The sequence below is a fragment of the Marmota flaviventris genome, chromosome X (genome assembly GCF_047511675.1).
Source record: "Marmota flaviventris isolate mMarFla1 chromosome X, mMarFla1.hap1, whole genome shotgun sequence".
NCBI lineage: Eukaryota > Metazoa > Chordata > Mammalia > Rodentia > Sciuridae > Marmota > Marmota flaviventris.
This window is the reverse complement of record NC_092518.1, coordinates 71,445,485-71,473,197: the sequence shown is the minus strand read 5'-3', so window position 1 is coordinate 71,473,197 and position 27,713 is coordinate 71,445,485.

Sequence of the window (27,713 nt, the reverse complement as noted above, 5' to 3'; positions counted from 1 at the left end):
ACTCCTGCTTTTTTTCAGCTACTATTTGCATGGTATATCTTATCCCATTCTTTCATCTTCTGTCTGTGGATGTCTGACTGTAAAATGAGTCCCTGGTAAACAACATATTGTTGGGTCTTGTTATTTTTTTTTGTTGTTGTTGTTGTTTGTTTGCTTTTAAATTTTATTTATTTATTTAAATACATGACAACAATGGAATGAATTATAATCCTTATCACACATATAGAGCACAATTTTTCATATCTCTGTATATAAAGTATGTTCACACCAATTTATGTCATTACACGTGTACTCTTTTTTTGCATTACAATTCTTAATGCACATATATACCACAATTTTTCATATCTCTGTTTGTATATAAGGTATGTTGGCACCAAATGTGATGGTCATCATTATACAAAATACATGTATGAAGACTTGAATTTGGGTCTTGTTTTTAATCCAATCTGCAAACCTGTGTCTTTTAATTGAAGGGTTTATACCAATTACATTGATGTTATTATAAAGAGATGATTTTTCACTTCCTGCCATTTTGATTTACTTCTAATGCTTAACTCAGATTTGTTTCTTCTTGAATTGATTTTTTCTCATACTATTTAACCTCATTTGGGTTTTAATTTTTACTTTTTATTTCTTATGCAAGAAATATTTCAATGAATAGTTGTATAGTGTAGGTTTGGTGCCTATGAATTCTTTTGGTTTCTGCTTATCATGGACAGATTTTCATTTCAATTCTGAAGGAAAATTTTGCTAGCTATAGTGATCTTGGTTGGCACACATTTTCTCTCAGGGTTTGTGATATATTATTCCAAGCCCTCATTGGTTTTATGGTTTGTATTAAGAAATCAATTAAAATCTGAATTGGTTTACCTCTAAATGTGACATGCCATTTAAAATTTATATACATTGAAAATTCTACCCATAAATTGTATATTTGAAATTTTAATCATAATGTACCTTTGAAAAGATCTCTTTTGGTCCTGCCTATCTGGAGTTTTACATGCCTCTTATATTTGGTTTTCCATCTCATTCCTAAGATTTGGAAATTTTTTATAATATTTCATTGAAAATATTTTGCAATACTTTAGTCTCTATTTCAGAGCCATCATCTTCCCCTACCTAAATGGTCTCCCCCCGCCCCTTTTTTTTTGGACAGTAAAGAAAGATCTTTATTCAGGGACCAAAAAAAAATAGAGAGGAGGGAGCTTTGCTCACAAAACAGCTCAACTCCAGGGAGTTGACTAGTTACAAATATGGGATAGGTATAATGAGGGAGATAGAGAAGCTAGTAATGGGTAGGAGCATTTATGTCTTTTCTGGGATTAAGAAGATATCTTCCAGGAATTTGTATGCCACCTTTTAAAAAAATTTCTTCTATGGCAGTTTTATGCTTTCTGGTCATAGTGACATATCTTTAGACCAAAGCTTAAGGCTACAAGGGACACAGACACATGAACACAGAGATGCCAAACACTTAAGTGTCTAATCACCTTTTGGCTGTGGCAATAATCCTGGGAACCTACCTTCGGGCTTCAGTAATTTTTGGCTAGTAGCAAACCCTCTACAATTCTTTCTAGATGGATTCTAAGGAGTTAACACTGCAGGGGTACTCCCTCATGTTTAATATGTTGATGTTTGAATGGGGGAGGGAAGATGTTGTTAATTTTTTTATTTGGTGATTGATCTGTTGTGGGTTCCACAAAATGGCTATGGAGCCTGGCATGGCTTTCTCTTCATGGTTTGGTTTAAACTACTTGATCTTAATTTACCCTGCTCTTCCTATTGTGTTTTAATTTGATCTGCTTTTCTTTTCAGTTAAGTGAGTGAGCTTATGTGCTTTAACTCTCCCTTTTTCTCTCTCTCTCTGTTGCCTCATCCCCTAACTATGCCCTTATTTTCTGCTCCAGTAGCAAACCCTCAAGTCTCTCCAGGTCTCAGAGTGCCTAATACTGAACGTTGGGATATTTATTCTGTTACACACACCTCTGGTCTGCTGTTCCTTCAATTGATCCTTACTATGTGTTGAAGATATTGAGTTTGCTATCTAAATTGCGTTTGCTCCATCATCTTCTGTTCCTACTATGATAGATCTTTTTTAGGTTCTTAAATTAGTCTTAACAATTTTAAGATCAAAATTACTTTGGCTATCTTGTCTGACCACAAGAAAATGATGCAAATAAATAAATAAATAAAATAGTAAATTTCAGAAAATTCTAAATACATTCTATCTAAACAACATATATTCAAAAATCAATGAGTCAAAGAAGAAATTTAAAAAGACATTTCAAAATTATCTTCAGAAGTTCATACCACTACATTCCCATATCAAAAAAAGAAATATCCCAGACTAAAAAAATAAAAAAAAAACTAATTTCATATTTCAAGGAAATTGGAAAAGAAAATGACAAAACATAAGCCCAACATAAATAAACTATATAAATAATAAAGATCACAGAGAAAATAAGAGCAACAGATGCTAGAATAATAGGAAATGTCAATAAAACAGAGTTATTTTTGGAAACATAAACAAAATAAAATTTAGCTAGAATTACCTGAAAAAAGAGTGAAGATTCAAAAAAATAAAATTTTAAAATAGACATTAGAAAAATAAAACAGAAGCCAGGCACTGTAGTGCATGCCTGCAATATCAGCAGCTTAGAAGGCTGAGGGAGGAGGATCAGAAGTTCAAAGCCAGCCTCATCAATGGTGAGGCACTAAGTAACACAGTGAGACCCTGTCTCTAAAAAAATACCTGAAAGGTCTGGGGATGTGACACAGTGGTCAAGTGCCCATGAGTTCAATCCCCAGTACCCCCTAAAACATACCACAAAAATGCAAATGATCATATGATATTACTATTAAAAATTATAGGCCAAAAGCTTACAATTTACAAAAATGGATAAATATATGGAATCATAAAATTTACCAAGTCTAAAAGATGAGGAAATAGACAATTTGATCATACCCGTGAGTAAAGAGGTTGAATCAACTAAATAGACTATGATCAAATAAAAGTCCAGGAACCGATGACTTACTGGCTGAAATTTTCCAAGTATTTAAATAGCTAATACCAATCTTTCAAAAAACTTCCAATAAATTGAAAAGGAAGGTATATTTCTAAACATATATAATGATATATGTGATATATATATATATATATATATATATATATGTGTGTGTGTGTGTGTGTGTGATATATATATATATATATATATATATATATATATATATATATATATATAAACATGTATGTTTAGATGTACATAATATTAGAGTATATTTGAACATATACATACATGGAGTATGACTTATTAGAAGGTCAGCATTACTCTGAAATGAAAGCCACAGAAAAAACTAACAACAAAATAAAATTATAAACCCAACTATCTGGTAAACATACATGTAAAAATCTTCCACAAAATATGACTAAACCAAATTCAAAAGCACATTAAATGGTTTCATTCATCATGGTCAAGTGGGGTTGTTCTCAGAAATTCAAGGTTATTTCATTTAATGCAAATCTATAAATGTGATACACCACATCAATAGAATGGAAAAAGTTCATTTGATCATTTTATAGTTGCAAGAAAAATTGACAATATTTAATATCAGTTCATGATTATAACTATAAATAAAAGAGGTATAAAAGGTATGTAACTCAACTCAATAAAGACCACATATTATATATACATAGCTAACTTTATATTCAGTGGGGAAAAGTTGAAAGGTTTCCCTTGAGATCAGAAACAGGACAAGAATGGCCACTTTTACCATTCATATTTAATATGGAAGTCCTAGAGAGAAGAATTAGATTAAAAAAATATTTGAATTATAAAGGAGAAAGTTAAATTGTCCTTCTTGCAGACAACATAATCTTATATATAGTTTATAAAAGCCCTAAATACTCTAACCAATAATACTATTAGAACTAACTTTTAAAAGTTATAACTTAAAAAAATCAACATGAAAAACCAGTAACATTTCAATACATTAATAGAGAACTATGCCAAAAATAAATCAAGAAAACAGTCTCTTTTATGGTAACAAGAAAAATGAAATTATCATAAATAAATTAAACAAGAAATTGAAAAACCTGTAAATTTAGAATAATAAATATGTGATATAAGAAATTGAAGTGAAATAAATAAATAATAATATATACCATGTTATCAAATAAAATAGTTATCATTTGGGAAATTCTCATGCTGCCCAAATAATGCAGAAATTTAATGCAATCTTCATAAAAATCCCAGTATCATCAACATCCTAAAATTCATATGGACCACAAAAATCTCCAAATATCCAAAGCAATGTTGATGGAAATAAGAAAGTTGCAGGCATTATATTACCTGATTTCAAAATATATTACAAAGCTATGGTAATCTAACCAGCATGATACGGGTAAAACAAATTTAGATGGGCCAATGAAATCACATACAGAACTCAGAAACAAATGCACATATTAAGTTCAAGATATATATATATATATATATATATATATATATATATATATATATATATATATATATATATTTTTTTTTTTTTTTTTTTTTTTTTTTTTTTTTTTAACCAAAATGCCAAGAACACATATTGGGGATAAGACTGAGCTTTCAGAGTCTTTTTAAGGAATGAAGATGACTGTGTATATAGAAGAATAAAATACACCTTTCTATTATAGTGTTCACAAAAGTAAACTGAACATGAATTAAAGACTTAAAATTAAGACTTAAAACAGGAAAACTAGGAGAATAAAGGCAGGGAGTTGAATATTTCCCAACATTGGTGGGGACAATGAGCATTTGCATATGACACCAAAAGACCAAATAATAAAATAAAAAAATGAATAGATGGGATTATGTCAAACTAAAACTTTGCTTAGCAAAAGAAAAATATCAATAGAGTGAGGAAACAACATACAGAGTGGAAAAATATTAGTAAACCATATATCTGATATGGGATATATATATGGAACATATTTAGGTAACTCAAATAAGTTAATGGCAAGAAAACAATTTTTAAAATAGTTCTAAAAATTGCACTTTTAAAATGGTCTAAGAATATAGAAAGATATTTCTCAAGACACAAAAATAACAATATTGGCATCAAGACATTTCCATGATTGCTAGGGATGTTGAACATTTTTTTGAGGGGGGGTGGTACTGAGGATTGAACTCAGGGCATTCAACCACTGAGCCACATCCCCAGCCCTATTTTTTATTTTATTTAGAGACAGGGTCTCACTGAGTTGCTTAGCACCTCGCTTTTGCTGAGGCTGGCTTTGAACTTGCTGTCGGCCTATCTCAACCTACTGAGCCACTGGGATTACAGGTAAGCACCATCACACCCCACTGTTGAACATTTTCTCATATATTTGTTGGCTATATGTATTTCTTATTTTGAGAAACATCTGTTATTTTCTCCACTTGTTGGGTTATTTGCATTTTGTGATAAGATTTTCTTTTACAAATTCTGTATATTAATCCTGTATCAAAGGAGTAGCTGGCAAATATTTTTTTTCACTGTGTTTTTTTTTTACAATTCCATAGACTTTATCTTCATTTCTTTATTTTTTTTTCTTTTGCTGTGCAAAAGCTTTTTAATTTGACGCCTTCCCACTTATTGATTCTTGGTTTTATTTTGAGCTTTCAGAGTCTTATTAAGAAAATCAGTGCCTGTGTCAACTTATTGGAGTATTGACCCTATGTTTTCTTTTAAGAGTTGCAAAGTTTCTGTTCTAATTTAAAGTTCTTAGATGAACTTTGAGTTGACTTTTGTGGAAGGTGAGAAATAAGGATCAAGTATCATTCTTCTTCTTGTGGATATCTAATTTTCCCAGCACCGTTTGTTAAATTGGCTATTTTTTCTCCACCATATATTTTGGTAACTTTTTTGAGTATCTGATTATTATATGTATGTGGGTTTATCTCTGTGTCTTCTATTCTATTTCATCTCACTTATGTTAGAATTGCAATCATCAGGAATACAAAAACTAATAAATGCTGTCAAGGATTTTGGAGGAAAGTGTATTCATACATTATTGGGGGCCTGCAAATTAGTACAACCATTTTGGAAAGCAGTATGGAAATTCTTCAAAGTATTATGAATGGGCTGCTGAAGAATGTTATTAATAGGTGTTTTAAATTATTTAATAGTATAAAGTATTATTCTAAAGTGTCTATCATTACTGGGGATTAGTATCTACTCTCAATGTTGTAGTAGACTGGACATAATAGAAGTTCAAATTAAACGAAAATATTGGCATCAAGACATTTAACTAACCCAGGACATTTACTAATGAAAAAAATACACTGAAATTTCCTTATATAAAAGGAGATCATAGAAGTTGGATAAAGATAATAACAACATGAAAAATAAAGGGAATAAGCCACCCCGCTTAGTTCAAAACTCAACTGACCCCATTGACTCCACAGTGGAGAAAGTGCCAGAAACAGAAACAGAAATGAGAAAGTTGATAACTAAAACGTTCAATGAAAAACAAGAATTAAACAATAAACTAGGAAACAGGAAGTTAAGTAACATTTCAATGAAGAGATAGAGACTCTGAAAAAAAACAAACAGAAATATTGGAACAGAAAGACTCAATAAGTAAATATAAAAATCAGAAAAGCATCACCAATACATTAGACCACTTTGAAGACAGATTCTCAGGCCTCCATGACAAACCATAAAATCTTGAAATGAAGTCCATAATAAAGAAAAAATCTTAAGAGACCATGAACAGAATATACAAGAAATCTAGGATAACATAAAGAGATCAAATCTAAGAATTACTAGCATAGATGAATGGGCCAAAATACAAAATAAATGATTGTGTAAAATTTTCAATATCAGAAAATTTCCCAAATATTAGGAATGAGATGGCAATCCAAATAAAAGGAACATTTAGAACCACAAACAGTCAAGACCAAAAAAGATCCTCTCCAAGACATATTAAAATTATAATGTCCAATATACAGATCAAGGATAGAATTCTAACAACTGCAAGAAGAAAAACAGCAAGTCACATTTAGAGGTAAGCTAATTAGTATTTGTACTGATTTCTGAGCCCACACCCTAAAATTCAGGAGGGCTTGGGAAGATATATATATAAAGCCCTGAAATATTATGGATTCCCACTAGAACTACCACATCTAGCAAAACCATCCTATAGAATTGAAGATGAAATAAAATATTTTCCTGATATATAAAAAAAAATTCATAACCACTATGTCAGCACTGTAAAACATACTGAATGAGAAATTTCATGCGGACACAATGAAAAATAAATATCAGAGCCAGCATGTGGCTAAATCTCACTGGAGGAATACTCAATTAAGAGGAATCAAGTCTGAATTCAACATCAGAAATAAATCAAAATTGCAAGAGAGAAAATCATATGTATAATTTTGGTGAATGTGAATTGTTTTAGTCAGCTTTTTCACTGCTGTGACCAAAAGACCTGACAGGAACAATTGGAAAAGGAAAAGTTTACTTTGGGGCTCATGGTTTCAAAGGTCTCAATCCATAGACAACCAGCTTCATTCTTTGGGATCTGTGTGGTAGAGGAAAGTGGTTCAGAACATGGTGATCAGAAAGCAGATCGAGAACTCTGATCAACAAGGTTGAAATATATACCCAAATCACACCGCTGGGGACCCACCTCCTCTAGGCACACACTACTTGCCTACAGTTACCTCCCATTCAATTAATTCCTATCAGTGGATTAACATACCAGGTTAATTAGGTTAAAACTCTCATAACCCAATTTTTCACTTCTAAGTTTTTTTACATTTTCTCATATTTGAGCTTTTCTCCCAAAATCATAGCATAAATGAACTAATCTCTCCATTCAAAAGACATAGATTGGAAAAATTAATTAGAAACCAAACCTGTAACAACCAGGATCAAGGTGTTTGTGCCACAGAAGGATGCATCCTGCAGAGAAGATTGCAGTAAAGGAGAACAGATGTCCCAGATTCACGAGTGAGAGTGAGATTGAGCAGAGAATGAGAGTTCAGACACACATAGGCCAACAGACCCTCTATCCCAGGCAGTGTAGGGGAGCAACACCTATGATTCAAAACTAAAGGCAGTAAAATTTCAGATGCAGGTGGACAAACTGACTCTTCCCCAGTCAACGGAATGGTAACCTGGTGGTCTATATCAACCAGGGAAGAGGCTTCTGTACCTCAGATGGCCCATGGACAGCCTGCACACAAGGGTCCTGTGGTTGCAGGCAGCCACCAGGTACTTAATGATGATACAGGGGAGACACAGCAGAGAGGAGAGGGCACCTGTGATTCACAACTGCAAGCAGTGGGAGCTCAGATATAGGTGAAACAACTGATCATATATTCAAGTTATAGGGATGGCAACCTGACAATCTAAATTAGCCAGAGGCAGGAGTGATTCTGCCTCAGGGATTACCCACAGACAACCAACAATCATAGGTCCCACACCTGTAGACAGTATTCAGGCTGTATTCTACTTTAAAGAAGACTCTGTGGGGGGAGTTAGTGCAAAGCAGCCAGCAGCAGTCAGAGCAACAGTCCAGAGCCCTGCATCCCTTGTTTCTTCACCCAATAAAAACAGCCAGCAACACAATATAGAACTCTCCTAATATGAAGCCTTAGATCCCTGGGCTTACAAATAAGATGCAGATGGTGAGAAATTGGTTGCAATTTGGGGAGTAGCTTGTGTGTCACAGTAATCCTAGGAGGATCCAAAACTGAAGACTGATAGGCATCTTCTAAAAGTTACAAAACATGATAAAATCCAAAGTAGAAAGACTCAGAAATAATTTTCTGCACCTTGGCATGGATAATTATGAACAGCTCAAATGTCAACTTTGATTATACTTATATTACTCTTCATTTTGATTCAATACTTTCCCCCCTAGTATGCAATATTGTGCCCTCAAACCACATGAATTTATTTCTTCCAATGTTTTAAAGTACTAATTAGAATCACTCTTTTTATTTATAGAAAATATTTATACTTCCCACCTGTAGCCCCTTTTTCTTCTTACATTATATGCTACTCTCTCAAATCTCCACCATTCATCTTGTTCTCTTTTTGCCTTGGTTTGAGTTATTTTTCTTATCTTTTTTTCATTTGCTCAACTTTATCTCTTCTGTTTATTCCCACATATAATGAAATATTATTTTGTCTACTTTATTTACAAATTTTTCAGTCAATTACAGAACATTACTACAATTTTATCCCTAGATTATAGGAACTCTGGAGAACACTACTAACAAGTTCTTGTTTTTCTTGATTAGTGAAGTGATTTTGCTCTGAAATGATTGTAGTAAATAAGTTTTAATATCTTCTTTCAAGGTGTTTCCGATACTGGAGATAGCAGAGGACACATATTGGGCAGACCCCAAATGACCATAGTTAGGTTCCCTCACCTAGGCTTCTGGTGGACTATGTTTTTAGTATGTAGCCAAGGTTATAAACACCCTGATTCAGCATATATACTCAAGGTCATAAATATTTGCATATGAGCATGCACCCACTTATGTAACTTCTTGGTACTGTGCCTTCTTTAGCTTGCATATAAAATGTCCTATGGAAATGGCTTGAGGGGCTAAATGGGGCTAGAGTTGAAAGTGGAGTCTGCTGCCACCTCTGAAAAAAATCACTATTATCCCAACTATGCTTCACATCTTCTTCCACCTGCTGAGATTCCAAATATGTTTCCTTAGGTCTGAGTCTCTGCCTGAAAACACATATTGAATGAAATATCAATATGAGTATTTTTGCCCTGCCTGAGGCTCTTAAGAGACGGAAGCTCAACAGATAATCCCTTGCATAAAATTAGAAGTGATAATCATCCCAGTAGATGAACAGATGTACAGGAACTAAGACAAAGCAAAAAAATAAATAATGCCAACAGCTCACAGTACTTTACTAACTAATTATACTGACACCAAAATGAAGGAAATGCCAAGAAAAAAATTTAGGAAGTTCATAATTAAAATGTTCAGTGGTCTAAAAAAAGATATAAGGATAAACTCAGAAGAGAAAATACAGGAAGTAAAATATCATTTGGATAAAGAGAAATTCCAAAAAAAAAGAAACAAATGGAAATATAGGAAATGAAACACTCAAAAATCAAACTGAAAATTTGATGGTCAGTCAAACACAGCCTAAGACTCTTCAGAATTTTTTAAAAATGTTACTTTTATAAATATTTATCCTGTAATTTATTCTGCTGTCCATTCCTCATTCAATAGTGTTATCTAATCTTCATGTATAAAAGGATATCTTTTTATTTATTTTTTATTTATTTATTTATTTTTTTGTGTAGCTAAACATTTCATTTAATTTTTTTATTTTTTTAATTTTTTAAATTTTTTATTGTTGGCTGTTCAAAACATTACATAGTTCTTGATATATCATATTTCACACTTTGATTCAAGTGGGTTATGAGCTCCCATTTTTACCCCATATACAGATTGCAGAATCACATCAGTTACACATCCATTGATTTACATATTGCCATACTAGTGTCTGTTGTGTTCTGCTGCCTTTCCTATCCTCTACTATTCCCCCTCCCCTCCCCTCCCCTCCCCTCTTCTCTCTCTGCCCCCTCTACTGACATTCATTTGTCCCCCTTGTATTATTTTTCCCTTTCCCCTCACTTCCTCTTGTATGTACTTTTGTATAACTCTGAGGGTCTCCTTCCATTTCCATGCAATTTCCCTTCTCTCTCCCTTTCCCTCCCACCTCTCATCCCTGTTTAATGTTAATCTTCTTCTCATGCTCTTCGTCCCTACTCTGTTCTTAGTTACTCTCCTTATATCAAAGAAGAGGAGCAGCGGCCTGCTGAGAGGCAGAGCCGCCCCCTCCCCCCGCGCCTGCAAGGTAGACGGAACTGTGACCACCAACAGAACAGGCCAGACCTGCAACCGACAGACAGAACAGGCCCAGTGGCCTGAGGAAGGGTAGAGCCGCCCCCCCCCCGCGCCTGCAAGGTAGGCGGACCTGGGACCCACTGGCAGAACAGCCCCAGAGGCCTGCAGAGGGGCAGTGCCGCTGCCTGCGCCTGCAAAGTAGGCAGAACTGCGACCACCGACAGAACAAGCCTAGCGGCCCGCAGAGGGCAGAGCCGCCGCCCGCACCTGCAAGGTAGGCGGACCTGCTACCGACCGGCAGAGCAGGCCCAGCGGCCTGCCGGCATGGTAGGCACATTGCCCCAATTGGAGGAGGGGCAGAGCCGCCGCCCGCGCCTGCGAGGGAGACTTTGCAACTATACAAGACCAATATAAATATATAGGGGGAAAATTCAATAGCACAACAGTTTCACCAAGTAGAAAGGAACGCGAACAGTATGAAGAGACAAGGAAAGAAAGGACCACAAGCAATGCAGGTCAACTCAACGTTAGAAGAGGTAATAGCTGCAGCAGATGGAATGTCAGATAAAGAATTCAGGATATACATGCTTCAGATGATCTGGAGTCTCAAGGAAGACATCAGACAGCAAAATCAGACAATGAAAGATCACTTCAACAATGAATTACATAAACAAATCCAAGAAGCAAAAGATCAACTATACAGGGAGATAGAGGTTATAAAAAACAAACAAACAGAAATCCTAGAAATGCAGGAAGCAATAAACCAACTTAAAAACTCAATGGAGAATACTACCAGCAGAGTAGAACACTTAGAAGATAGAACATCAGACAATGAAGATAAAGTATTTCAACTTGAAAAGAACATAGACAGCTCAGCAAGACTGTTAAGAAACCATGAGCAGAACATCCAAGAAATATGGGATAACATCAAGAGACCAAATTTAAGAGTCATTGGGATACAGGAAGGAACAGAGTTTCAAACCAAAGGAATGAGCAATCTATTCAATGAAATAATACGAGAAAACTTCCCAGTCTTGAAGAATGAGACAGAATCCCAAATCCTAGAAGCCTACAGGACGCCAAATGTGCAAAATCATAAGAGACCCACACCTAGACACATTATAATGAAGATGCCCAACATACAGAATAAGGAGAGAATTTTAAAAGCTACAAGAGAAAGGAAGCAGATTACATTTAGGGGTAAGCCAATCAGGATAACAGCTGATCTTTCAACACAGACTCTGAAAGCTAGAAGATCCTGGAATAACATATTTCAAACACTGAAAGAAAATGGGTTCCAACCAAGAATTGTGTTTCCAGTGAAATTAAGCTTCAGGATGGAAGATGAAATTAAAACCTTCCACGATAAACAAAAGTTAAAAGAATTTGCAGCTAGAAAACCATCTCTTCAAAACATCCTTGGCAAAACATTACAGGAAGAGGAAATGGAAAATAACAATGAAAACCAACAGTGGGAGGTAGGACAGTAAAGGAGGGAAAAATAATCAAAGAGGAAAACAAACCATGTTTAGTAACATAAATAAACAAATATGGCTGGAAGAACAACCCATATCTCAATAATAACCCTAAATGTTAATGGCTTAAACTCACCAATCAAGAGACACAGGCTAGTAGAATGGATCACAAAACAAGACCCAACAATATGCTGCCTACAGGAGACGCATTTGATAGGAAAAGACATACATAGGCTGAAGGTGAAAGGTTGGGAAAAAACCATATCACTCATATGGACTTTGGAAATAAGCAGGAGTGTCCATACTCATATCAAATAAAATAGATTTCAAGCCAAAGTTAATCAAAAGGGATAAAGAGGGACACTACATACTGCTTAAGGGAACCATACACCAATAAGACATAACAATCATAAATATATATGCCCCAAACAATGGTGCAGCTATGTTTGTCAAACAAACTCTTCTCAAGTTCAAGAGTCTAATAGACCACCATACAATAATCATGGGAGACTTCAACACACCTCTCTCGCCACTGGACAGATCTTCCAAACAAAGTTGAATAAGGAAACTATAGAACTCAATAACACAATTAATAACCTAGACTTAATTGACATATATAGAATATACCACCCAACATCAAGCAGTTACACTTTTTTTCTCAGCAGCACATGGATCCTTCTCAAAAATAGATCATATATTATGTCACAGGGCAACTCTTAGACAATATAAAGGAGTAGAGATAATACCATGCATCCTATCTGATCATAATGGAATGGAACTGAAAATCAATGATAAAAGAAGGAAGGAAAAAGAATACATCACTTGGAGAATGAACAATAGGTTACTGAATGATCAATGGGTTATAGAAGACATCAAGGAGGAAATTAAAAAATTCTTAGAGATTAATGAAAACACAGACACAACATATCGGAATCTATGGGACACATTGAAAGCAGTTCTAAGAGGAAAATTCATTGCTTGGAGTTCATTCCTTAAAAAAAGAAAAAACCAACAAATAAATGATCTCATACTTCATCTCGAAGGATATCTTTTTAAATTGTTAATGTTGTCTAATTTTATTCCATTATAATCGGATAGTATGCAAGGGATATCTCTATTTATTTGTATTCTAAGACTTGTTTTGTTTCCTAAATTAAGGTCTATTTTAGAAAAGATTCCATGTGAAGCTGAGAAGAAAGAAAATTCAGTTTTTCATGAATGGAATACTATTAAGTTCATTTGGTTAATAATGTTTTACTTCTGAAGAGTCTTAGTTAATGTCTGGATGACCTACCCATTGTTGAGAGAGGTCTATTGAACCCACCAAGTGTTATAGTATTGGAGTCAACCTGAGTCTTTATATCAAGTAGGGTTCATTTTATTTAATGAGTTGCACTGACATTACAGCATAAAAATTTACAATCACTTAATCTTATTTTGGGATCATTTCCTTAACTAGTATATAATGGCCTTATTTGTCTCTTTTGATTAATTATGGCTTGAAATATACTTTGTCTAATAGGAGTAGTGACTCTTCTTGCTTTCAGTTTGCATTTGCATGGTATATCTTTTTTCATCCTTTCACCTTCAGCCTGTGGATGTCTTTGCCTATAATGTGAATCTCTTGTAAACAAAAACATAGGTTGGATTTTGTTTTTAGTCTATCCTGCAAATCTATGAATTTGATTGGAGAGCATAATCCATTTAATTTCATTGTTATTATAGAGAAATTATTTTATTTCTTCACATTTTGATTGATTTCTAATTTTTAATTCAGACTTGATTCTCCCTTAATTCACTATTTTTTCTAGTGAGAGCCTTCTATATGATGGCTCTAATATTTATTTTTCATTTCCTCTGAATGAAATATTTTATTGAGTATTTTTTGTATTGATAGCTTGGTGGTTATGAATCATTGTAGTTTCTGCTAATCATGGAAATATTCAATTCTGAATTATACTTTTCTGGATATAGCAATTTTGGTTGGAACCTATTATCTTTATATATTTAATTCATTTATTTATATGTGGTAATGAGAATCGAAACCAGTGCCTCACACATGCTAGGCAAGTGTTCTACCACTGAGCCATAAACCAAGTCCCTATTATCTTTATATATTATTCTAAGCCCTCCTCCTGGCTTTTAGGGTGTCTGGTCTGAGAAATTAATGAAAAGACTAATTGATTTACCTCTAAATGTGACCTACCATTTTTCTCTTGTGACCTTTAAATTTCTAGCCTTGTTCTATATATTACACGTAAATTTAATATGTCTTGGAGAGGATCTTTTTTTAGGATAAAAAATCCCATTGGGGGTTCTAAATACAATTTATACATGGATTTCTATTTTATTCTAAGGTTTGGAGATTTTCTGACATTATTACTTTGAAAAGGTTGAACTTTCTTTTACTTTGTATTTTGTGACTTTTTCTACACAATGATTCTTAGATTCAGTCTCTTAATGTGATCCTGAATTTCTTGAATATTCTGGTCATGATCTCTTTATATCTTAACTTTTTCATCAACCTTACTTTCAAGATTATAATTTGTCTTTGAGGTCTATGAATCTGTTTTATGTGTGATCTAATATATTAATTGTGCTTTCAATTGAATTTTTAACTTGACTTATTGAACCTTTAATTTTCAGGATTTCTGTTTGGTTCTTTTTCAGAATCTCTACTTCTTTTTTAAAATAAGCTTTCACTTCCTGTGGTTTCTGTCTTACTTTATTCTTCATATCTTCTATAATTTCATTGATCATTTTAATTTTCAACTTTCTCAATTATTTTTCTGGCATTTCCTCCACTGTGTTGTCAATGTGTCAATTGATGTCATGTTGTGAACAATTTGAGGTGGCTTGTTTCCTTGATTTTTTATATTATTAGCTTTTCTACCCATTTACTGGGATGATTATCTCTTTTACTTTCACATAATGGACTTTTTAGCAAGATTCTTTTCCTTTTATAAGTAGCTTGGATTTGGCAAATGTCATTGTGTCAATATTTTCACTCAATTTGTACTTGCTCTTCTGTTGAGTCTCTACCACTACATTTAGAGCAAATATTGTTTGACAGTAGTTAGAACTGCTTCAGATCAAACCAGCTATTCATAAATATTTCTACAAAAATGATTCTAATATTTCCAGCAGATCATAATATCAGGGGTAAATTGGAGTGATTTTCTTGAATTGTATGAGAAAGTAGATGATAATGAAAATAAATTGTTTTGAAACTGTATTCGGCTCTCTAGTCAGCTGTTTTGTCACTTGCTTTCAGTATTCATTTGCATGGTGTATCTTGTAGAAATATATATATATATATATATATATATATATATATATATATATATATATACACACTAGCAAATATAACAGTAAAAACTAAACAATAATAATGATAAAGAGAAAGAAAAAATTGTAAGAAGAATAGTAAAATTTTTTATACCAAATTTGTGAATATTTACATTCTGTTGCAGACTGTCCTTATTTCTCTTACTTTTGGGCTATGTACCTCTTAGAGAAAGTAAGGGCTGTATATTATTAAACCCATTCTCCTTTTTTAGTTTTGCCACTCTTTTTGAGTAACTTGGAAGTGTAATTGGGTGAAGTGGATCTCAGCTTCTCTGCTCACTGATACAGGGGTTATGAAGTTGGAAGTACCTTCTATTAGAGGTTTGTCTGGATATCTTACCACTGCTTTTCTTGATTGGAAGGATTGCTGAGATCTGTTGGGGATAATCCAGGTCCTGGGGTTGATCTGTAAATGGAATATTGTACTTTGGAGTATCTACTCTCCATCAATCAGATCTTTGCATTCCTAAGGGCATGTATATGCCAATCTTGGCTGGGTGTCTGCAACAATAGGGTCTCTCCAGTGATATCCCTTTAGGGCATGATAACCAACCATTCTGGGTAGACAGTGAACAATAGATTTTCTGTAGGCCCCTTCCACCTTATATGAAATTCCTAATCTCTGGCCCCAAATATGATCACACCCACATGTTCAATTTTCCAAATTCCTTTTATTGACATCACAGAATTCAAATGGATAGGACATTGCACTCTATTCTCTCCAGGGAAATCAGGCCCACCAGTTTCATTCCTCAGAACATTTTCAACTAGTCATTTGCACCACAGAGATCAAAGGGAGAGATAGAGCATGTCGCACTATCCTCCATTTCTGTCTTTTATATGCCTGGATCCACTATTCTCTATAACTGTTTTTGAGATTGTGATTTGTCATGTACACTTAGTCATGCCTGTAAGAACTGGATAGAGTGGAATTATTTGCTAAGAACTCTCAGGTTCCCATAGGAACAAGATTCAGCAAAAACTTTTCAAGCTGTATTTCCACCTCATTTCATCACTTAGAAGTTGAGAAACATGGAAAGTATTTCAAAAGTGTTTACTGTGTATTCTTTGTATCAACTAAGTACAGATGGCTTCTTCAGGTATTTATGTGCCAAAATTTTCCACTGTGTTTCTTTTTCCCTTTATGTTGACACAGCACCACTGCTGCTTCTGAATTCAAGTATTTTCCCTTTAAGCCTCCATTCACAACACCAGAATCTCTGAGCCTCTCTGAATCTCTGATAAATATTGATTTACAATGATGTTCTTCAGACGTTATGAAGCAGTATTCACATTGTTTAAATTCCAAATAGCAGAACAAGTGGCAAGTGCACCCTTCCTTCATTCTCCTATCTTAGTGCTCCCAGGATTTAATATAATCAATAGTTCAAATTGGCTATAAAGTTTTTTTTTCTGATAGTTTTTATTATGAATTTTTTTGGAGGTACTGGGGATTGAACTCAGGGGCACTCGACCACTGAGCCACATCCCTAGCCCTATTTTGCTGAGGGGGGCTTTTAACTCCCAATCCTCCTCCCTCAGCCTCCCAAGCCACTGGGATTACAGGTGTGCACCACTGGGCCCAGACTTATTATGAATCTATATTGTTTTTTTCAATTTTTTTCCTGAATGAATTCAAATGATCATTGGATATTTCCTTTATAGTATATTAATGTGATGGATAATTATTTTGGTGCATGTGTTAGGTGCACTTTTTTATGTACATCCTATTGCTATTCAAAGTCAATTAGGTTAATGAAGTCCATTTATATTTTGTTAAGGTATTAAATATCTTTGCTGATTTTCTACTTATCATTTTCTATCAATTGTTTAGAGAATAATGATGAAGTTAGAGAAGAGTGATGAAGTCTTCATCCATAATTTTGATTTATTGCTCTTTTCATGTTTGTTATTTTTGATTCATGTATTTTGGAACTCTGTGGTCAAGTGCAAATACACATATAGGATTATTATTCATTCTTGTTTAGACCTTTTATATTACTATGTAATGTCCCTATATATTCCTGGTAATTTTGCTCATTATGAAGTCTTTTTATGATCTAAGTACATCCAAATGAATTTTTATTAATGTTTTAATAATATATATTTTAATTTTCCTGCTTTATCTTACTTATATTTTCAAATATATAGTATATTTCTTGTAGGCAGAAAATTACCCTTGTTTTTTTTATTTTCTTTTTCATTCACTATATAACCTCTTTCAATTGGTACATTTGGGCCATATATATCAACTTAATTATTCACTTTTTAATTGGGTCAGATTTAATATTACAATTTTATTATTTGTTTTTATTTATCTTTAATTTTACTCATCCTTTTGTAACTTCCTTTGGATTTTCATATTTTTAATATTCAATTTCAATTTATCTTGGGATTTATTATCTGAAGCATCATGTATTTTTAAAGGTTGCTCTTGAGATTTCAGTACATTTAACAATTTTGTTTATTGTTTAGAGGTGGCATTTTGTCACTTCATATCAAGCATCAAACTCTTAAATGAAAGTTTTTTCCTTCCCTTATTTATGTTATATTTGGCATATATATTAAATCTATAAATGTTTATTTGTATACCAATAATGAACTAATTTTACTTTTAACCATCATCCACATTTTAAGTAATTTAAAAGTAGAAACATAATGTATTATATTCACCCAGGTAATTACCATTTATATTTCTCTTTCTGAAGATCCAATTTTTGTTCTGCTATAAGCTCTCCAAGCTTTAAAAACATACTCTACCATTTCTTCTATAGCAAATGTATTTACATCAAATTATTATAGCTTTCATTAATCTGAGAAAGTCTTTATATTGTGATCATTCTTAAAGAATATTTTTGCTTGGTGTTTAATTCTACACTGACAGTTATTTTATTTCAGCACCACTCTCTTCTGGCATACATATCCTCGAATAAGAAGTCTATAACATTTGAACTATATTCCTGCATATTTGATGTTTCCTTTTACTATGGCCGCTCTCAAGATTTTTTCTTCAACTTTGGTCATCAACAGTTTAATTACACCAATTAGGCTCATATAGTTATGTTTTACACCAGTTAGGCTCATTTAATTATGTTAATATTTTTTTGTTGTTGTTGTGATCCTTGCTCTTACCAAAATACCCCAAAAAAAAACCTTAGAGGAAGAAAAGTTTACTGGGACTCACGGTTTTGGAAGTTTCAGTTCATAGATGACCTACTCTATTGCTCTGGGCCTCAGGCAAGGCAGAAAATCCTGACATAAGAATATGGAGGAGGAAAGCAAGTAGGACATGGTCAACCAGAAATCAGAGAGAGAGAGTTCTGCTCCAAGGGACAAATTATTTACCTCAAAGGCAGCCATAAGTGACTTATTATCATAAAATGACAATAACATTTACATGTATGATATTATAAATATATGAAATTACTTATATGAATGATAAATTAAGAAGCATTAATGGAAAACAATAAGAATTTAAAGGAAGAATAGGAAAAATATAAAGGAGAATAGCATGAAAAAGTCAAGACTCCATCCAAAGGAAAGAGTTAAATTTTTAAAATACTTTTGAAACATTACATAAAATTATCCCCAAAAGTAGCAGAAATGGAAAACCCACATGAATAAAACAATTTTAGCTAGTAAACAGAATATTTTTTCAAGAATTTGTACAAAACTAGTAATGCCTGCTTACATGGATAGTTCACTTTCAAATGTGCATGCTTTGGAACCCCAAAACTTCCTAAATTGCAAAATATTTTTGAAAGGTTAAGAAGAATCCTTATTAGTTAACATACTCTAATGAAAGCTAACTAGTGTTTACTGCATAGTTCCAAACAACTTTATTAATAATTTACAAGAAAAATATCTTAATATGCAAGGTTGGGATGTTTAGGCATACTGCTGAGAAGCATAATGATACATCAGTTGAGAACTGGCTATCTGAAATCCAACAACACTTGTTTTCCTTTCCAACTCCATTTGTTATTGTCTATCTCTCTTATTTAAACAAGTTATTCAACTTAATATTCATGTTCTCACCTATTAAATAGAGATACTACTTATAAAGACATCATAGCACTGTTGTAATGACTAAATGAATCATCATAAGTAAATTAATAATACATAAATACTCAACAAATAGTTATTACCAATATAATAAGAATGAGTAAATTGGTCATGTTCATCAGTGTTAAAAATTCAAACGACTAGACTTTTCTCATCAAAATAATTATTTTCTTGTTGCAGATGGAGAGAAAACTATGAATTGTTAAACTAATATTCACAACAGATATAGCATAAAATAAAATTTTTAGTACTAAATTCTAAATATGTTTTGAAATTCTCTTTCAGATCTATCATTTCACCTTTGAGTTGCCACTAATGTACACATACAACGAAATGAATAGACATATTCCAGTACAGTATTGAATAGATAGCTATTATAGGTGGGAATGAGTTAAAAAAACAATTTTTAAAATGTTTTATTAGTTCATATAGTTATACATAATAGTGAAGTTTGTTTTGACATTACCCATATATGTATTGATTATAATTTGATCCATTTCACTTCCCAATTTTTCCTCATTCTTTCCTCTCCTCACTTCTTCTATTCTGCTATTTCTATTTCCTGGTCTTCCTTCTATTTATTTATTGTTTTTTGATTGGTGCTTTATGAATATACATAAGATGGAATTCACTGTGCTACATTTATATATTTACATGGCATAATTTGGTCAATTTCACTCCACAGTTCCTTCCTTTTCCCATAACCCTTACATTCCCCCTCTATTCACTTCCTCTACCTCACTAATCTCCCTTCTAATTTCATAGGATTTCCCCTTTTAAAACTTGTTTTGCTCTAGCTTCCACGTATGAGAGAAAATATTAGACTCTTGCTCTTCTGAGTTTGGTTTATTTCACACAATTCCATCTATTTACCAGCAAATGTCATGAATCCATTCTTTATGCTTGAGTAAAACTCCATTGTGTATACATGCCACATTTTCTTTATCCGTTCATTATTGGTTACATAATTTGTCTATTGTGATTGTGTTGCTATAAATATTTATGTGCTTATATCACGTAGTATGCTGATTTGGTTATTTTGGATAAATACCAAGGTGTGGGATAGCTGGGTTTTATTGTGGTTCCATTCTGAGTCTTCTGAGGAATCTCCATATGGCCTTCCAAAATTGTTGTCCTAATTTCCTGTCTCACTAACAATATATAAGTGTGCCTTTCCCACACATATTTGCCACCTTTTGTTATTATATTTATTATTTGTAAGCTTTCTCTATATATATTTATACTGGGGATTGAACCCACATCCCAAACTTTTTAAATATATTTTATTTTGAGACAGAGTCTCACTGAATTGGTTAAGGCCTAACTAAATTGCTGAGGCTTTGAACTTGTGATTCTCCTGCCTCAGCCTCCTAAACCACGGGGATTACAGTCCTGCATCACCGTGCCTGGCTATTATTTGTGTTTTGGTTTTTTGTTTTTGTTTTCCTTGCAGCTGAAAGGAGACCTTAACTATGATCTTGCAAGATCAGGTATCTGGTCAAAAGGCACCCCTAGAGCGGTTACAATCAGTATTTTTATCCCCTAGTGCTCAAGGTCCCTCCCCTAGTTCCTCATTGACTGAGTTCTATGAGGTGTACAATCTTTCTGCATGCCTCCTAGGTTTTACTGTCTTCTATTGGGTTATTTAAAGAAATGCCCCTTTAGTTGTCTCCACCTCCCTTTGTTCTCTTGTGGTAGGAAGGACTTCCTGGGGTGAGTGCATTTTGACACCTACACAGTTCTATTTACTTTTTAAAAATACATTTAAAAATTTGTTCTAATTAGTTATACATGACAGTAGAATACATGTTAACACATTGTACATAAATGGAGTATAACTTCTCATTCTTTTTACATGCTATATAATCACACTGGTTGTGTAATTGTATATGTACATAGGGTAAAAATGTCTGATTCATTCTACTATCCTTCCTACTCCAACACACCCTCCCACCATCACTCCCCATGCCTATTCCAAAGTACCTCTATTTTTCCTAGCCCCCCCACTTATTGTGAATTAGCATATCCCTTTTTTTTGGTACCAGGGATTGAACTAAGGGCCACTTGGCCACTGAGCCAAATCTCCAGCCCTATTTTGTATTTTATTTAGAGACAGGGTCTCACTGAATTGCTTAGGGCCTCACCATTGCTGAGGCTGGCTGTGAACTCCCACTCCTCCTGTCTCAGCCTCCCCAGCAGCTGGGATTACAGGCATGCACCACTGTGCCCAGCAAATTAGTATATTCTTGATAATTGCTATTCTAACTGGAGACAAATATCTCAGTGTACTTTTCATTTATATTTACCTAATTGCTAGGAATAATGAACTTATTTATGTATTCATTGGTCTTTTGTATTTCTACTTTGAGAAATATTTGTTTAATTCTTTTGCCCAATAATTGATTGGGTTATTTTGTTTTGTTTTGTTTTAAGGTTTATTGAGTTTTTAAGTACATATTCTGGATATCTTATATCAGAATAGTAGCTTGCAAAGATTTTTCTCACAATCTATACACTCTATACTCACACAGTTAATTGTTTCCTTTGCTATGCAAAATATTTTTAAATTGATATCATCCCACTTATTAATTCTTGGATTCATTTATTGAGTTTTATGAGTCTTGTTAAGGAAGTTGATTCTGTGCCACTATGTTGGCAGTTTTCACTTTAGGTATTCTTCTAGTCATTGGAAATTTTTTGGTCTAGTTCCTATGTATTTGATGCACTTTGACTTGACTTCTGTGCAGAGTGAGAGTGAATTAGTTACATTCTTCTGCATATAGATATCCAGTTTTCCTTGAACTATTTATTTAAATTATCTTTTCTCTAATACGTGTTTTTGACACCTTTGTCAAGTATTAAATGACTATATATGTGTTTGTCCCTGTATCTTCTATGCCATTTCTTTGGTCTTTATATGTATTTTGATGCCAATATTATTACATTTTAGTTACTAAACCTCTGCAGTATGATTTGAGATAAAATATTATGATGCCTCCTGTATCACTTTTGTTGCTCATTATTGCTTTTGCTATTCAGATTCTTTTATTCTTCCCAATACATTTTAGGATGATTTGTTCCAGTTCTGTGAAGCATGTCATTTGAAAGGCGAGTGACTCACCAGAGATGGACCTTCAACTAAGAGATTTTATTGGGGGGCTGCCTGAAGGAGAGGCAGAGAGCAGAGAGAGAAGAGGAGGAGGGCAGAAAGAGAGAGAGAAAGGGTAGAGAGGAGAGAAAAAAAGAGGAAGAGGGCAGAGAGGAAGAGGGCAGAGGAGAGAGAGAAGACAGCCTGTGCTTACAAACTTTGGCTTAAGAAGGGTTGCGTAGGGGACGTAGTGGGTGCTGATTGGCAGGGTGACTCAGGAACAGTGAGCGGACATTGTGTCCTGCAGGGATTGGACAAGGAAACCTTTGAATTTGGCGCTCTTGGCTTGGCGCACTTTGGAGAGGAGGGGAAGGGGTAAGGGATTCCATGATGTTCTCCAAGAAGGGGGAGTCTCCCACACACCCAACATCATTGATATTTGTTGCAAATTTAATTGAATCTTTATGACACTTTAATAGTATACCCATCTTGACAATATTAATTCTGTCTATCCAAGACCATGGGAGGTTTCTCCATCTTCTAGGGTTTCTTTAATTTATTTCTCTAATGTTCTATAGTTTTCATTATAGAGGTATTTCTCCTCCTTGGTTAGACTTATTCCCAATTATTTGTTTGAGGTTATTATGATGGGGTAGTTTTCATGATTTCTTTCTCAGGAGATTCATTATTGTAATCTAGAAGAGTTATTAGTTTATGAATGTTTATCTTGTAACCTACTATTTTGCTGAATTGGTTTATGAGCTCTATAAGTCTTCTGTTGGTTATTTTCAGGTTAAGATATAAGATCATGTCATCAGCAAACAGAGATAATAATTAGACTTCTTCTTTTCCTATTTGTTTGTATTCATCTAATTTCTTTTTTTTGCCTGATTGCTCTGACTATATTTTCAAGAATTGTGTTGAATTGGAGTGGTAAGAGTGAGCATCCTGATCTTGTGCTTGATTTTAGAAAAAAAATCTTTCAAATTTTTTTTTCACTCAGTCTGGTATTGAACTTGGGTTCATTGTATACGGCATTTATAATGTTAAGTTCCTTCTACCCCTACTTTCTTCAGCATTTTTTGGCATTTTCAATGGGTGCTCAACTTTGTCAATGGCTTTTTCTGCTTCTATTGAACACACCTCAATTTATTTCATGACTTAACAATTTGGGGAATATAAGCACACTCCCATTTCAACCAGAGAATATGCTAACTAAAGAAGGTAAATTTACTACTTGAATTAAATTTTTAATATTTCTTAATATATACAATCATTTATTTGCTTCACAAAATTGGTAAAATCTTATGCCTCTTTATTTTACTTATATAATGGTGCTACAGCAAGGTTGTCAACAGTGTTACACAAATAATGTACAGCCAAAGGAAATACATACCGTCTTTTTTCTAGTGTCTTATGATGGTAAAATATTAATCATAATTTTATAAAAATGGAATTTATAAATGATATCCAATGAGAATTTATTTATGACTTTTTATATTTTACATAACCTGATTATTTTTCTTTCTTCATCTTTTTAGAGACTCAATTTAAAAATGCTTGATGCTGGAACTAGGCCACATCTTAGCTGGAAAATATAAAAATATAATTTGTAGTCCTTATAAGTATAAATTAATGCTGGAAAACATTTGAAGCTCAAAACATACAAAAAGTCAATAGAAATACTGGAAATAATTCACACATATAACTAGACTTTCAGGCTTTGGTTTTAATTGCACCCACTTATAATGACCAATATTTGAGTGAAGTATAAATATGATACTGAAATTGTTGAAGTCTAATACCAGTTCCTAATTATTGGTTTATATAATCAAACACTTGTATTATATATGTTATCAGTCAAATTTTACATCTTAATTGGCATGACTTTTTCTAGTAAATTTTTAACCCTTCAATATTTATACTAATATTTCTAATATTATATTATTAATTTCATTAGTAGATGGTGAAACATTTTGTCATAACAGTGTGAAACAGATTATCTACAGTCTAAATAATATTATTAATAATTCAATTTATTTATATCTAAATGTAGACCATTAATCATAAGTCAAATCACAAGTAATGTTGAAATCCTCCAGAAAAACATGCTTATTATTATTGTGTAGGAAATGAAACATTATATAATTTCACAAGAATATCTTGCCAAGAAAACAAATGTTTATTTTTTTATTAATTAAATTGTTTATTGCTTTATCTCTATGTTCTTCAAAATGAATTTTAATTACCAAAGATATATGATAGTTAATTATGTGTTTTGTTAAGAATTAGATTCAGTTGCTTGAAATATTTTATAGTAATATTTAATCAAGTCACCTGAATTATTAATACACAAATTTGTCTTTGGGAAAATTTTGTTATCTTTTCTCATAAAGGTCAGTGCTATACATACACTCTAATAGTGCTTACTTGAAAAGTAGAGAAAAGGAACACCACAACACATCATCAGCATATAGCAGATATTCAATAACTATATGATGATTGAACACATCAATTACAAAAAAAATAAATAGCTAGACTCCTTCAAATCACATCCAATCACCTAGCTTATTGATGTCTATTGTATTAAGCCTGCATCATGGTGGGAAAATGTTGAAAACCATTGATCTGAACTATCCACCAGCACTTTTCCAGGCCAGAAACTAATTTTTTTCTTTAAAAATGTATTCACAAATACCATTAAGCTTACAGAAAAGTTGCAAATATAAAAGAGGTGCAAAAAATGCACATATACCCTTTACCCAGATTTATTTACTTTTACATTTTATCCTATTTGCTCCTCTCTCTCCCAGTCTGAACCATTTGAGGGCACAAGCATATATCATATGTTTCCAACTGATAAAAATTTCAGCTTGTATTTTCTGAAAATAAAAATATTCTGTTATTAAGAAAAAGGTCAGTGATATATCATCATCTTGTACAATCTTACTATTTCTTTTTTTCTAGACTTGTAGAAGTGGGTAAGTAATTTATTGATTGATTTTTCTCTAAACCAGATATTTTCTGTGTTAAGACATACTACTTAAGAGAATATTTTGACTCTTTACCTCATTTCTAGAAATCATTTGCTTTTTCTTTTCAGAACTCATAATGCAGTTGTAAATATTTATTCATTTGAAAATATTCATTGAGCACATACATTATTTAGTCACTGTCAAGCAGGTGCCCGAGATTTATATGTGAAAAGTAACAAAAATCCCTATCCTTATAGAACATAAAGATATGGAAAAAGGTATAGTATAGTGAGACAAACAAAATTCACAAATATAATAAATACCACTTGTGCATTTGATAATTTGATAACAGACTGCAGCTCCCAGGTACTTGCCTGGATAACACTTGCAAAATTCCAATACTTTTATCTATAAATACTTTAGTGAATAAAGAAAAGGTAGAAGTCAATTTAGTTTATGACTATGAAGCAATAGTTATTGAATACTAGAAGAGTCATTCTTGAGAATTATTTAATGGAAAAATCAGTATAGTTATTGTCTTAACCATTATCTAATAACTACAATAATGTGAACCATTTAAGTACTTGTTTTTATAAAATTTAAGGCTACATATGCAGCTATGGTACTAGTATTAACAACTTAATGACTATATGGGAAGAAGAATCTCTTTTTAACAAACTCAGTAAGACTTCAAACTTATGTAATTTTGTTAGAAATTTTCAATATGGTGAATCACTACCAGGATCCAAAGGAGGGTTTTTTTTAATATAATTTCAGAAAATCACTTGTAAACTTATTGAGTTATTCAATACTTAATATTTTTCACATCTTCCTATTTTAAGTTTATTATTTGTATTCAGTGCCTCTCAAGTTTTAGGTTTCAACAAAGTATTTTTTACAAACTGTTCAAAACTTTAAAATATTTTACAGTTATGGGAAATATGATTTTAACATAGCAGATAAATACAAAAACAACAATGTCTTGTTCTGTAGACCTTGACATCTCAGGAAGGAATTGGACAAAGCCATCTGTCAGAGAGGAATTGAGGTTTAATAGATGTCATTGTCACCAAAACAACAAAACACTATAATTATGGGCCACCTGCCATGACATGAAAATAAGCTCATTATAACAAACAAGATGCTTTAATGGTGACGGTTAAGACACAATTCATCTGTAAAATGGCTTTCTACTCTATTAGTTGCTTTCAGGGCAAACAAACTACAATGGTTACCTGTTTATAGAAATACTTTTAGATATCCATTAGTAATGTAATTCCCCAAAGGATTCTCAGGCTGAATACCTAAAGTTTTTTTTTTCTTTTTTTAATTTCACTCTTTAATGAAAGATAGGGTTTCTTTCTTCTGTAACTTTCTCCTCCAATATTTGGAAGGCATTAAATTTAGTCTCATTCATAACTTAAATAGTTTATTGTATTTTAGTTTTTAGATTAACATGTATTAGTTTACATAATGTGTTTCAGTGTGATATTTCAATACATGCATACAGCACACACAAATAAAATAATAAAATAAAATTCAAACAATAAGATTGATATGTACCTGAGATGTAGATATCTAAAACTATCTGTATTAACATAAAAGATCATCACTTTTTCCTTAAAGAAATGTATTTACTGAGACCTTAAAATTATGGCATCCAAGGAAGAAAATATCATTTTTTTCTATTTTTTAGTTGTTGATGGACTTTTATTTTTACTTATTTGTATGTGGTGTTGAGAATCAAACCCCATGCCTCATGCTTGTTAGGCAAGCCCACTACTGCTGAGCCACACCCACAGCCCCCCAAATATCATTTTTAATGTAAAATATGTATAAAATTTTCTAACCCTCTAGTGACAATTTGGGGATGTCTGTTATTTTATCAAGCTATTCAGTT